This window comes from Paramormyrops kingsleyae, chromosome 6 (assembly GCF_048594095.1).
Source record: "Paramormyrops kingsleyae isolate MSU_618 chromosome 6, PKINGS_0.4, whole genome shotgun sequence".
Classification (NCBI taxonomy): Eukaryota; Metazoa; Chordata; class Actinopteri; order Osteoglossiformes; family Mormyridae; genus Paramormyrops; species Paramormyrops kingsleyae.
Window position 1 is genome coordinate 8,956,251 of NC_132802.1, and position 12,953 is coordinate 8,969,203.

The window sequence follows — 12,953 nt, forward strand, 5'->3', positions numbered from 1 at the left end:
AACTGAAAAATTCTGCGAGTGCAAGATGAGAAACTGGCGTTAAACTGACGTTAAATCGCTTAATCATCTAATCACCGCAGCAAAGCGCGCAATGTTCATATTTTATGACAGTGCTTTTGCATTTCCCATGAAACTTTCTTGTTTTTAGAATCACCTTCTCTATCTTTGTTCAAGTACAATGGGATGATTGTGTTTAGCGCGTGTTCCTTCTTCCTCTTCTGTGTTAGATTATATCTGGGCAATTTATATTATTATTATTATTATTATTATTATTATTATTATTATTATTATTATTATAGGTGATAGTGATTTAACATATTTCTTACACAAACTCATTTTCTGAGTTTCTTCGTTGAAATTTCCCCAGCCACTCGGTATATGCTATTTGAATTTTATTTTTATGCAAAATAAAGCGAATACTTTTTAGGGCCGTCAGAATCAGTCAGTCAAAGGGCAGGAGAGCAGAAAGTGAAAAAAGTATACGAGTGGGAACAGTGGCGGCTTATTCGCGAAATGTTTTAATGCATTATCAAAGATATCCTAGGGGAGATCATTTTACTCGGTTTCAATTTTACAGGGTTGCCCGGCAGAGGTAGCAAAAGCAGGTGGGAAAAAAACTATTAGTGGAAACTCTCTTAATTGCACGATTTAATATATTCCCTTTATTTAATGGTAAAATATTGTAGGAAAAGGCAGTGCTCCTGTACAGCTCGTACCGAAACAGTTAACATGCCATATGCAGATGAGGCCGAGTGCCCGGAGAATACAGGGGGCTGGCTTTAAAATGATGTGCTCCCTGAGTTGTACAGTACGCTGACGGGCTTAGGCGGTCGCAGTGCCAGTCTGGCAGTACATCTCTCAGAGACCGGGAGTAAACGCGCGTAAATTTCTGCGGCGAGGTTGCAATCGGAGCGCGGAAGAATGGACGCTGGCAAGCCGATGTACGGGCTCTGTATCGGGGAACAGTACCGCCTGAACTAAAGGAATGCTCCGTGTGGTCGGCGTACTTCTGTAAAGGACTATTCGACACAAGTCATTTGCTTGTGAGATGATCGCGGGGACCCGGCTGCAGTAGGAGCGTGTGGCAGTAGGAGCCGATCACGCGTAAAGACACCTTGCATTGACTCGCTGGGCTCATCAGAGCCCTATGAATGAAACGGCTTATTGCATCCCTATTCTCCACACGTTTCCGGAGGAATACCCTGCAGCCGAAACACCAAATCGCCTGTCTGTTGGACTATCTAGCTGTGGCACCGGAACATTTTGGTGTGGATAAATACACGTATATGTGCGTGCATTTATGTTCCTAAAAAGGATCTGATAGGGAGAAACCAAAGTTGCCTCATCGGAGCAAGAGACAAAACGCAGCCCCCTTATCGATACCATAAGGTGAGTGAGGAAAATGTGCCTTTTCGCTTTCGTTGCAGGATAAATTGCCGGTCATACTGATTAATAAATAAGAGTAAATGGGAGCGTTAGTGGCTTGCACATTGTTAATTGCATGAGCGACTGGCGCGGGTATATGCAGCGCTGCTTCGGTGGGTTAACTATTACTGACAGCGGGGCTGGCACGTCTCTCCCGACCCCTCCAATGCCAATAGAACCCTTTGATTTCCACGGTTATATTAAACCCAAGGCCACTGCATACAGAGATAGTGAAATAAATGTCCACGCGTTTTAGTGAATGGCGATGCACGCTTATTGGATTAAAATCCATTTTTCCCCATCTCAATTTATAGCAGCGCTTTTATGGTACGGACCTGTTTTCTACTTATTTTTTTTTGGCGATTTTAAGCAGGTTTTCCGTGTACGTGGTTCATTTTCGGATGCGCTTTAGTATTTCATTTGTTTGCGTCTAAATATTAGATCTGATCCTTGTTGAGAAGTGTGGTAATTGTGATTAATTACGTTGTGCTGTTATTTGATATTGATATATATGTTCTTCTTGTATACAAACGTCTCTTGGCATTATCAGTCTGAGGGATGCAGTAACCTGCTGCATGGTGCAGCAATGCTATTTTGGATTTCATTGTCCCTCCTTGTTGAGTGGCTGTCTTTATGAATTAGGAACCCTTTGCGTGCTGAGGATAAATTAGCCTGTTATTCGCTGACTGCCTCCTATACCGATGACACCCATGGACGTTAATGCATCTCGCTGTAGATGCATGTCATTGACGTACGGTGACAGATGGCAGCTTTACCACAGTAAGACATTAATTATAAACTTACTTTCATCAGCTCTTACCACCTGAGAATTGTGAAGTCTTCAGTTGGTTTCTTAATTTTGTTGTCACCCTTCATGATGTACTTGATATTAACGTGTTGATCGATATTAGAAAATATACGAATTTTAGAAAATACAACAATTTTGATATTTATTTCAAGATGTAGGCAAGAGGAAACTTGTGTTATTCGAGCGCCGTGGCGGAGTCTTGTGCTGGTCACTGTGTCTCATGTCCAAACACCAAACACCGCAGCAGAAAGCAAAGGTTGGGCTCCTCTAATACCTTGAACTGAGAACATCTTTTTGTGTCCATCCCAAATCCCAATAACAGCCCCGCTGATTTCACTTTGTTGTGCAGGAGACGACCTGCAGGTCCTTATAGGAAAATGAAAGACAGTTTGTTGCCAAGTAGACAGATATACATGCAGTATTCAGAACATACACATCCTCTGTCAAAAGAGTCAGAGAGCACGTGCTCTCGCAAATCTTCATTTTCCTAGGCACTGAGCTCCAGTCAAAGTCATTCTTGCGTTGATGTTGACTCTGTCGGAAATAGCTGCTGTTTGAAGAGGCAGATTCCCTGACATTTGCATTAAAATATCTGACATCAACTCTCAGCAGAGTGTTATACAGTGTAATCAAGTGACCTTGCAATTGAACTCTGTTTTTATTTTGTTATATACAGCATACACAGTATATAACTCATAACTCACAACATCCTTAGATAATTTAAATAGCTTCCCAGAAAAGGTTTAAAAAAAAAAAACATTTTATCCTTTATAAGATTACTGGGTAACAAAGAACAAAAACACGTTTGGTTCTGGTGTAACTATCTACCAGCAACAGATACTGAGGTTAATTAAGGATCCACAAACAAGTGTAAATGCTCAAACCACCCTCATTCTGGCATTTAAAATCAAAGGTTTAATTTTAGGTCTCAGGCTATTTGGGTGTTACTCGTTAAGTCGTGGTCCCTTAAACATTCTTTAAATAATCAAAAACTTGCACGAAAGGCTGACGTTCTGTAACCAGATAAAAACGGCACATTTATCCTCTTCATCTGCTGTTTTGTATTTTGAGAGTTTTTCAAGGATTGTTCGGATGAACTGTCGTGACCCATATTCATTTGACACTGCAACATTAAACTGGAAGATTATATAGATAGCCTATACATCAGGAACAAGAGTACAAGAGGATTACATATTACATATTATATATACCAGGAATGAGAGAAAAAACATATATATAGTTACATATCATATATATCATATATATAAGTGGGTTTGCTCATAGCAAATGATAGCTTCTCAAATACTCTGGAGTGGGGATCTGAAATGTAAAAAGCCCTTTCGTAATTAGTAGGAAACAAGCTGTTTAGTGCTTAACCCCCCCCCCCAGAACAAAGCAGCAGCCCATCCATCAATGCTCCCCTCTGCCAGTTTCACCGTGTCTGCCGGTCCTCTCCCGTCCGTCGTATCGCTTTAAATGCCCGTCTCAGGGAAGAGGATGGGGCACTAATGTCCGTCCTGCAGACAGCGTGGCGAGAGCCCGCAGAGCTTTTTGGGGAGTGCCCTCACTCGAAGACCCTGCGGGAAGTGCTGATGTGGCATCTTTTAGGGTCTGTCACTTTGTCAACTTCCCCCACCCCCAACGTACCCCGTCCTGCCCCCAGCAGTAGTGGTCGGAGTGGTAGTCGCAGTGGTGGTCGCGGTGGTAGTCGCAGTGGTAGTCGCAGTGGTGGTCGCAGTGGTGCTCGCAGTGGTGGTCTTTCCAAACAGTCTTCAGGATTTCCGTTATACTTTGGCTCCAATGTTGCACCTTACTACTTCCAGCTTAATCTGATTTCATCAGTCGTTTGTTACATGTCCATACTGGAAGCGCTGTACTATTATCCGCGATTTGTCATTTCCGGCGTCTTTGTGCCAGGCTGAGTGTGCTGGGTAGGACCTCTGTAGGATGTCATCCTGAGACATTGGACCGTGTCATAGCAGCTCGAGTGCACCCCCTACAGGTGTGGATGTGCACAGTCGTCTATCGTCCGTCGTTGAGGACAGCCTGTTTCTGGAGGAGCCTTGTAGCATGGAGACTAGGGGGCGTTTGCTCGGTCTGAGTGAACAGCTCAGGTGTGATCAGTCTGAGATGCAGCACCCCCTAGTCCAGGGCCCCATTCTTGTGCTGGGTGTTTGAGCAGCTGTGCCCTGATCTCTGGCAGAGACAGCTGCAAGGACAGTGTGCCCCCAGCTGAAATCCCCTTTGACCTTGGCAATTTAGGTCGTGACATGCCACAGTAGGATCATCGCTTCGGAAACTTAATGCTGCAGCGTTAAGTTTGGCAGTGGACACGGGGGGGGGGGCACCAGCACGTTCTCGCCTCCGCACCCTGGTGGCCCCTGGCTCCCGACGGCAGGCCGGCTCGGCCCCGCTTAACTTGAGAGGTTCTGACAAGCAGCAGTGTGCGTGAGCTGGCTGGGGGGGGGGGTGGGGGGGGGGGGCAGAATCCTTGACCTATTTTCCAGCAAGCGAACTGTACCAATGCATTCTGGGGGCCGCATGCTCGGTGGCGAGCGACAATCCCCCCCCCAGGCCCTGGCACATTCGGTGACGTGTCCCTCCCAGATATAGGTCTCCCCCCTCTCTCGCTGTCTGCTCCAGTGTGCACCCCCGGCATGTTTGTTTTAACGCAGTTGCCCGCCCTGACACCCCCGTCCCCCCTCACCCTCCCTCGCCAGGCTGTTTGTCTGAACCCCTGAACTGTCCAGCTGTCACAACAGAGATCTACATCTCCCACGACCCAGACGCGCGCCAGCCCCCCAGAGCGAGCTGTGTGTGTGTGTGCGTGTGTGTGTGAATGTGTGCGTGCGTGTGTGTGTGCGTGCGTGTGTATGTGTGTGTGTGCGTGCGTGTGCGCACGTGTGTGTGAATGTGTGCGTGCATGTGTATGTGTATGTGTGTGGGTTATGTATATATTACATTTTAGACAATGTGATAAAAACCTGTTATTTTGGCATTGTGGGGACTGGGGACCATTCTTCGGTCCCCACAAGGGGAAACTAAATTTTATAAAAATCTGTGGCTGCAATCAAAAAACTAAAAATGCCAAAAGATTTGTATTTTGTATGGGTACTTATGGTTAAGTTTAGGGCTAGCTAAGGGGTAAAGTTGTTGATCCTGGGATTTGGGTTTTTCCCTTAGAAATTAATGGAGAGTCCCCACAAAGATATGACTACAAACCTGTGTGTGTGTGTGTGTGTGTGTGTCTGTGTGTGTGTGTGTGTGTGTGCACGCTCTTGTGGCCTGTGGGGCAGCCAGAAGGTGTATGAACAAGAGGTTCCTGTCAGCCGGAGCAGAATCGGTGCTGTGAGAGCGACTGCTACCCGTCAGAGACGCAGAGCAGATTCCCGCTCCCCTCATCCCTGTCTGTGGAGATACTGCCTCTGCCCCCCCACCCCACCCCCCCACACACATGGACCTTTCCCTTGCCCTCCAGTCACGTGGCCACCCTGCCTTCTCCAGGATCAGCTGAGGGCGGCTGGCAGAGAGACCGGGCAGCTGATCGCCTGCTGAAATGAGGCCCCACTATCCCCATCGATCCATAATGGAGCTGCATGATTTTATTCATACATTGAATTTCTACACTAGTCTCACCCTCTGTCCGCTGCCCTAGACTCTTCTGTTTACTTTCTCTTGTGAGCAACTGTTTATGTTTTTACACAGGAATGGGGGGGGGGGGGGGAGCAAGAGGTTGTAAAGGTGTCACGCATGCACGCCGGAGTGGATAAATGAGCAGCAGCGTAAGGTAAACGCAGGGCGAGCCCGCGGCCAGATAACCATCGATGCAGCTCGGGATAATGCCGAAAACGCCGGGCGTCTGGGGAATCGCATGCGACGCACATGCCTCGGGCTGCCAAGGTCGCTCAGGGCTGCAGAGCTGGATCTACAACTGGTTTCTTTTATTGGCGTCGCGGCTACTTTCATTCTCTTTGGCTTTGCAGTAACTCTGCTGTGTTGTGTTTTAAACGTGGAGCTTAATTTTGGGGAAACCGCACTAACAGGGGTGATTCTACGATGTCTAAGGTGGGGAACATAAGAGGGGCCATAATTCCTACAAAGGGGCCAATGATATGATTTGAATCGGTGACTGACAGAGAGGGGGCACTCTGGGGGCCAATCAGCCTTAAGCTGGGGCCCTAGTTTGATGGCAAGGTTCCATATGAAGTAGAATTTTTTCAATACATCCTTCAGGGATGTAACCTGGGTTCTAGCAGGGCACGCTCCCGGCTTGGGGGCCTGCTGTACGTGTCGGGATACGCCGATACCACCACGGAGCAGGTTACTTCATGGTCGGTGGGGGGCGGGGGGGATTTATGGAGGTTGTATTTACAGATGGAGCTGCTGTCCAGACTCCAGTCACCTTTTGCGAAGGAATAGAGTGGTGGGGTGTGTGTGTGTGTGTGTGGGGGGGGGGGGTAATATGCACTCTCTCTGCCAAGAGAGCACTTCTAAACTGTGATTCTCTCCAACAGTCCCATTACGACCCCCCCACACACTTCCCTTCTGAGGATGCTGGCCAGGTAGCTGGAAGAGCAAGCTGTAAAAGGACAGTGGCCACACGGCTGTTGCGGGAGCTGGGTGGGGGGGGGGGGGGGGTGGTGCCCAAGGGCATCTTGGTAACGCCCCCTGCAGACACGCAAGGTGGCTTCTCTTTCGTTGCGCTTCCCAAAAGGCACAGGGACAGGCCCCCATAGGGCTCACTGAGACATTTATGCCCCCCCCCCCCCAAATCCAGCTGCAAGCCATCTCTATTGGTCTCTCACTGTCAGAGGGTACGTTTCACTTTGTCTCCATTCACTGGATAGCCCCCACCCCAACGATAAGAAAAATAACCACAGAAGCCATAACAACCAGAAACCCTTGAAGTGAGGGGCTGCAGGAGGGGGGGGGGGGTCCAGCCAGGAATAACTTGGGCTGGCAGGTTTTGTGTTTTTGTTCTCCTGACACGGCTCTAAATGTAAGACTCTGTAACGGCTTTAAGATTCACTCCCCCTCCAATGCCTTTTGTCACCCGAGTGCAGCCCCCCCCCATCCCCCCCGTGGCCGTGAAAAAAAGAGGAAGAGGGGAGAAAGAGTACCTGCCGTTAGAAAGGCCTGACTCGCTTTAATCCCATAATGCAGCCTGGCTGTTTTTTTCAAACTCTGTTTTGAATTAAAGTCAGTTAACCCCGCAAGCGCCAATAATCAATTAACTCATGTCATGGGAGGATCTGTGTTATTGTTTAGTGTGGAAGTGGACAATAAGTGAGGCACAAAGGAGGGGGCTGGGCGGGGGGGGGGACCTTGGGGGAGGCAGCTGTTTGCAGGCGGCTGTGCGTGGGGTCATGTGGCGGAGGAGGGAGTGGGTGGACGGGGCGAGGGCTGGGGGGGGGTCGGCAGGCAGGGATGGCGTCGTGGGCCACAGTGCTATGCCTCATGCCACCTAGTCCAGTGCCAGTCCGGGGGCCATGGTGCCCCCTGGTGATGGGAGATGCCTGGCCTGCTGCTGTTGCCATGGTTACAGAGGAGGTGAAGGATTGTAGATGACTGCCGTCCTCGTGGGAGAACCAAAAGTTTTAAGCTCCTTTCTCTTGCTCATGAAATTCGAAAGGAGGGTAATTAAAAAAAAAACATACATACTCCATACGTACAGATTGTACTTCAAACACACGCCAAACAAACCCCAAACACACTCCTAACAAACCCCAAGTATGCCCCACACACACTCCAAACATACTCCAAACACACTCCACACACACTCCAAACATACTCCACACACACTCCAGACACACTCCAAACACACTCCAAACACACTCCACACACACTCCAAACATACTCCAAACACGCTCCAAAAACGCTCCAAACAAACTCCAAACACACTCCAAGCACACAGGATACCCATTCATATCCGAGCAGCAAGTGTATTTCATTGGGTTTCTCTCTTTGACCCGTAACTGCATTGTCATGGTCATGGTTCTGAAAAGCATGCTTTCCTGCCTGATTCCCAGCTCAGCGTGGCTGGTTGGGCGTGGCATGTACCCACCTGCGAGCAAACAGCTGGCTGTGTTACAGTTCTCAAGTCAGCCGTGATGCTATCTGCCCAGAGTGTCAACAAGCACACACACACACACAGACACACACACACACACACACACAATGTTTCATTCCAACTCAAGACTCAGACTGCAGCGAAAGGGTCGATGATGAATAAGTTAGACAGGAGCCCAGCAGCCAAAACACAGATATGCCCCCCCCCCCCCACCACCGGATAGCACATGTATCGGGGTCACGATGCTCCCATGCAGAAATCAGACTAGTGCACTCAGGGCTGGACCGCGAGAGGCTTTCATGGAAACGAGAGGAGGTGTCGATTAAGATAGGTGCAGATCCTGCCCTCTGACCCCACAGGAGGTGCCGTGGAGCTCAAACCGAGCGGGATAAACTCTGCCTGTAACGAGTGGTTCGGGTCCGAGCTTGTTGGGAGAAAAGTGAGGGACACCTCCTCTGAGAGCAAGGGAGAGTGAGAGACAGAGGGAGAGAGAGAGTGTTGGTAGGGCGGTGTTTCTGTAGTCTAACAGACTCTCCCTGATAATGACCGACTGAACAGGAAGCCGTTCGTTTACAGACGCCTATCCAAGAGCGCCGTGCCCATCTTTAGGGGGGCTCCTTTCTCTCAGGGCCCTGCCAGCGCGCTCACATCCTGCACAAATATGTTCAGGGAAGAGCTCATGTTATGCATAGCTGATCAAATAGTGTGTGTGTGTGTATTTAAAGGGACTCTGACTGGATTTACATGCGAGGCATGAGTGCAGGAGTTGTAGACTTGCAAGAACATTGAGTTTCAATGTCTATGCCTGCAGTGGACCTCAGGGTGGGGGGGGTGAGGGGCATACACAAGGGCAGGGCCACAGGGGCATTGGCCCCAGCTGAAAGCTGATTGCCCCCCCAGTGTGCCCTGTTACAAAATTCATTGGCTACTGATAACGTTGGTTCTTCTGTATGAATCATGGCTCCTCTTATGCCCTCCACCGTAAAAAGTCCTAGAGTTGCCCCTGGTGGGGGGGTTCCCAAGGACCGACCAATTGCAGCCCCGTGTGAGGCTCCCTTCCCTGCAGTCGCAGCTGGAACACAAGCACCCACGTCTCCGGGCGCATTACCTGAGTGAACGATCACATGGTGATGGCAAGCATGCATGGAGATGTAGCCCTGCGTGATTTCTGCTCTGGGGGGGGGAGCTCTCAATTATCCTGAGCACGGTAGTGGTGGGGGGGGGGCTGCACTATCTGCTGAGATGTTGATTAAACATGACGGGTTTGACGCCACTGCCTGGGGATGATTTGGGGGTAGTGGGGGGGGGGTTGGGGAGTCGGGCAGGTCGGTGCTTGAAAGCCTCTGAACAGCGAGATCATCTCGCCTTAATCTCGCAGAGCCGTGGGGGCCTTCGGCCGCTGCCGTTAAACGGCCTAGCTCCCCCCCCCCATGAGTCAGTCAGGCCTTTGCCGTACAGCTCGTTCTTTCAGTCGATTTACAGGAAATGATCCGTTCCAGTTTTAAATCTCTGTTTGCTTTGGACCAAGGTGGGTGGGGGGACTGGGGGGAGGGGGGGTGATGTGGCAGCCTCAGGAAAGAGAGGTCCCAGCCTGTGTGGACGTGTCAGTGGGTACCCACGGCCTTCAGTTTGTTTCCCAGTTCACGGTCCAAGATGACATTACAGGGCAAACCCTCCTGTTAATCGGGGGGGGGGGGGGATGGGGAGGCAGAGGAAATCAGACAAGGAAAGAAAATGCGCATTAAAAGAGTAGCTTGTAGGCTGAACATAGGGGGTCATGGGGGGGAGTCAAACTGGCTGGTCATTGTGGGGGGGGGGGGGGGGGGCGGTCGTCCTACAGCCATCCCTTGAAGTGTCTTGGCAGCAAATTTAATGAGGTACTGTGTACTCTGGCCCAGAGGAGGTGGGGGTGGGGCGGCAGGGGGGGTTCGGAGAAGGCCGAACTCATGGTACGAAACTTCAATAAAACTGGTGAGGTCAGGCCAAGCTGCTGACCAAGCCCTCTGCACGACAGCGCCTCCTGTGGTCATTGAAGCTCTATTAGCCCCGACCTTCCCTCTGAGCCCCACTTAGTGCTTATCAGCAAATCCTTTCTGGCTACCGGCCACGAGGGTCGTAAAGGTCACGGCTTCGGCAAAGCCGACTGGCAGGGAAGGGCCCATGCCACAGGGTGGCCTGGGGGGGGGGGGGGGGGGGGTGACCTGTGACTGTGAGCGAGGCATGGCTGCCCAGTCCTGGGGTGTCCGTGTTTAATTCACACGGAGCCCTGGCTCCAGTTCATCGCTCAGCATGTGACAGCTGATCTGATAGCCAATACGAGAACAGTCAAGTGAAGGGAGCAGGTTTTGTGAATGGGGGTGCCCATGCCCTGCATGCGGGGGGGGGGGGGGGGGCAGGGATGGTGACCAGGGCTTAGAAAATGCCTATGGGGGGAGAGACCCCCCTCTGGGTCTCTACACTCTGCTGTCCTGGGACATTGACATCAGATAATCAGTCTGGGGGTTTTTCGGGAGATGCGGGGGTCAAACAAGGTTGAACAGTGGTGTGAGAATGCAATGGCTGCCATTGTGCTTAACTGCGGGGGGAGTGACGTGAAGCATCCTGCAGGAAATGAGGTTCTCATGCCGGGCAGCCTTGGGATCCAAACTGGCACCAGCCCGGGGGGAGAGCTGTCCCTGACCCCCCCACAACAGCTAAAATAACCGCGGCGCCCCCTTTGTCCTGCCCTGGTCCCTGGCTGGCAGAAACAGCCGCGTTCAGTCACCTGCTCCTTCCTGTTGTTTGGCGCTGGGCCGCCGGTATTGTGCTGCTTCCATCCCCGAGGTCAGCATTCCGGGTTCTGTTTACGGCTTCCGGTCCTTTCTACACCTCAAATGACTGGAGGATTCATAAGTTAATTTATGATGAAATTGTAGCGCTGTTTCAGATCCTACTTTGTCTTCTGGCCTCCATTCTTTCCCTCTTCCTTGTGACGATGCTACCCACTGTTGTTGGTCTTGTTTTAGTTCCTGCTCTTTCTGTAATTATTTTGTTTTCCACTTCATGTCTGGTCACTCTGTTGTCTTTGTCCAAAGCTCGGAACCAATCCACGTCTGCCAGAATCTTCATCTCCGTGTTTTCCGCGCAGCTTCAGCAGCAGAACTCCGAAGGTGTGTTTGGAGGGGGGGGGGGGGGGGGATGCTATGCTATTCTCTTGAACCTGAGCCAAAAAGTTGCTTGTGGATTGGTCGCTTCTAATACGAGGGTTTCCCAGCAGCCTCAGAAGTATGCTTTGTGCCTTGAATAACTTCATAGGTAGGCAAGGCCCCAAGGAAGCCCGTGTTATTATGCAAGTTCCCCCCCCCCCCGCCCCCATACACGCCCCTGCCTGCCGCATTCCCGTGGGTGGGATCCATGCCGTGATGTCCTGCCGTAGCTGAGAATTGCTCCGACGGACCCGTCTGGACGGCCGCTATTAACAGACTATGTTTCATTCCCATTTATTATGCACTGGCTCCCCTAGAATCACAGAGACCCCGCTGGGCTGCAGTGGCGATTCACGGGTTTTTAAGGTGGAAGGCATAAGAAGGGCTATAATTCATGAAGAGGGGGCAGTCTTATCATTAGCCAATTATGTGTTTTGAATCGGTGACTGATAGGGGCTTGGGCACTCTGGGGGCCAATCAGGTTCAAGGTGGGGTGGAGAGCGTGAAAGGCCCCCAAGTGCCTCGTCCTCTGTGAAATGGAGGCTGCTATGATCCCCCCCACCCGTCAAAGGTGTGCTTCCTCTCGGTGCTGAGCTGCATCAGTCAGTGCATCAGTAGCCAGAAGAACCTTCCAGAAGCTCTTCGAGGCAAACGTACTTTGAGGTGTGTGCGCATGTGAATTTGGCGTCTGCGCCTCTAGATTCCTGTTCTGAACAAAGAAAAAGTCTTAAGAGCCTTTTTCAGCGGAATGAGGCATATTTGAAAGGGATTTGCCAGTACATGTAACACATTAATTTCATTTTTGATTGTTTTTATGGTGTCAGACCAAAACCCAGCAAAACCAGTTCAGTGTCTCCAGAGCGCAAGAAGCTTTCCGTGACACTGCATCAGCTGAGCTGCATGGTGGCCGTGTTTCCGAGACGTCACCCCCCCACAGGAAGTCCTCCTGTCCACTATCACTTCCTAGCAGACCTCCTTCGTACAGCTTTTCAGGAAGAGTATGAGTGGGCATTTCTCTGCGTTTGCCGTTCCCATCCCAAGCCCTGCAAAGAGGCGTCAGGGTGGCGTGTGGACATGGATGACCCATGTTCTGTTATCTTTGCCCCCCCATGGCTTATGGCCGGTCACTCGGGAAATGCATTCAGTGCCAAATGAAACATGTTCTGGGTCAGATAAGTTTGTGACTCGGATCATAGTTGTTGCGAAATCCTGCAAAACCTGCTAGCCTCCAAGACGCCCCCCCCCCAGACCCAAGCTGTAATATCACGAATTGTGGGGCTGCTGGTTTGCACATAAAGAGGTTAATTTTTTTCCCTACTTATCCAAACAAACACCTGCATAATCCGTCAGCAACCGCGATGAGGAGTCAGCAGTCAGTGATAAGATCCTCTTCCTCACCCTTCTGGCCGTTGTGCTGATTATTTTTACCCCCGGACCCTTTCAACTGGCTTTCATCTCCAGGGCA

General features: G+C 50.5%; 1 protein-coding gene across 1 annotated transcript in view; it reads left to right on the forward strand.

The window, feature by feature from the left end:
- The first annotated feature begins 814 nt into the window (after positions 1-814).
- The window catches only part of plxna2 (plexin A2), a 132,318-nt gene continuing 120,179 nt past the window's right edge, over positions 815-12,953 (forward strand). Inside the window, exon 1 of the mRNA XM_072713588.1 lies at positions 815-1,389. The gene's annotated coding sequence lies outside the window, so the exon portion shown is untranslated. The remainder of the gene's footprint in view (positions 1,390-12,953) is intronic.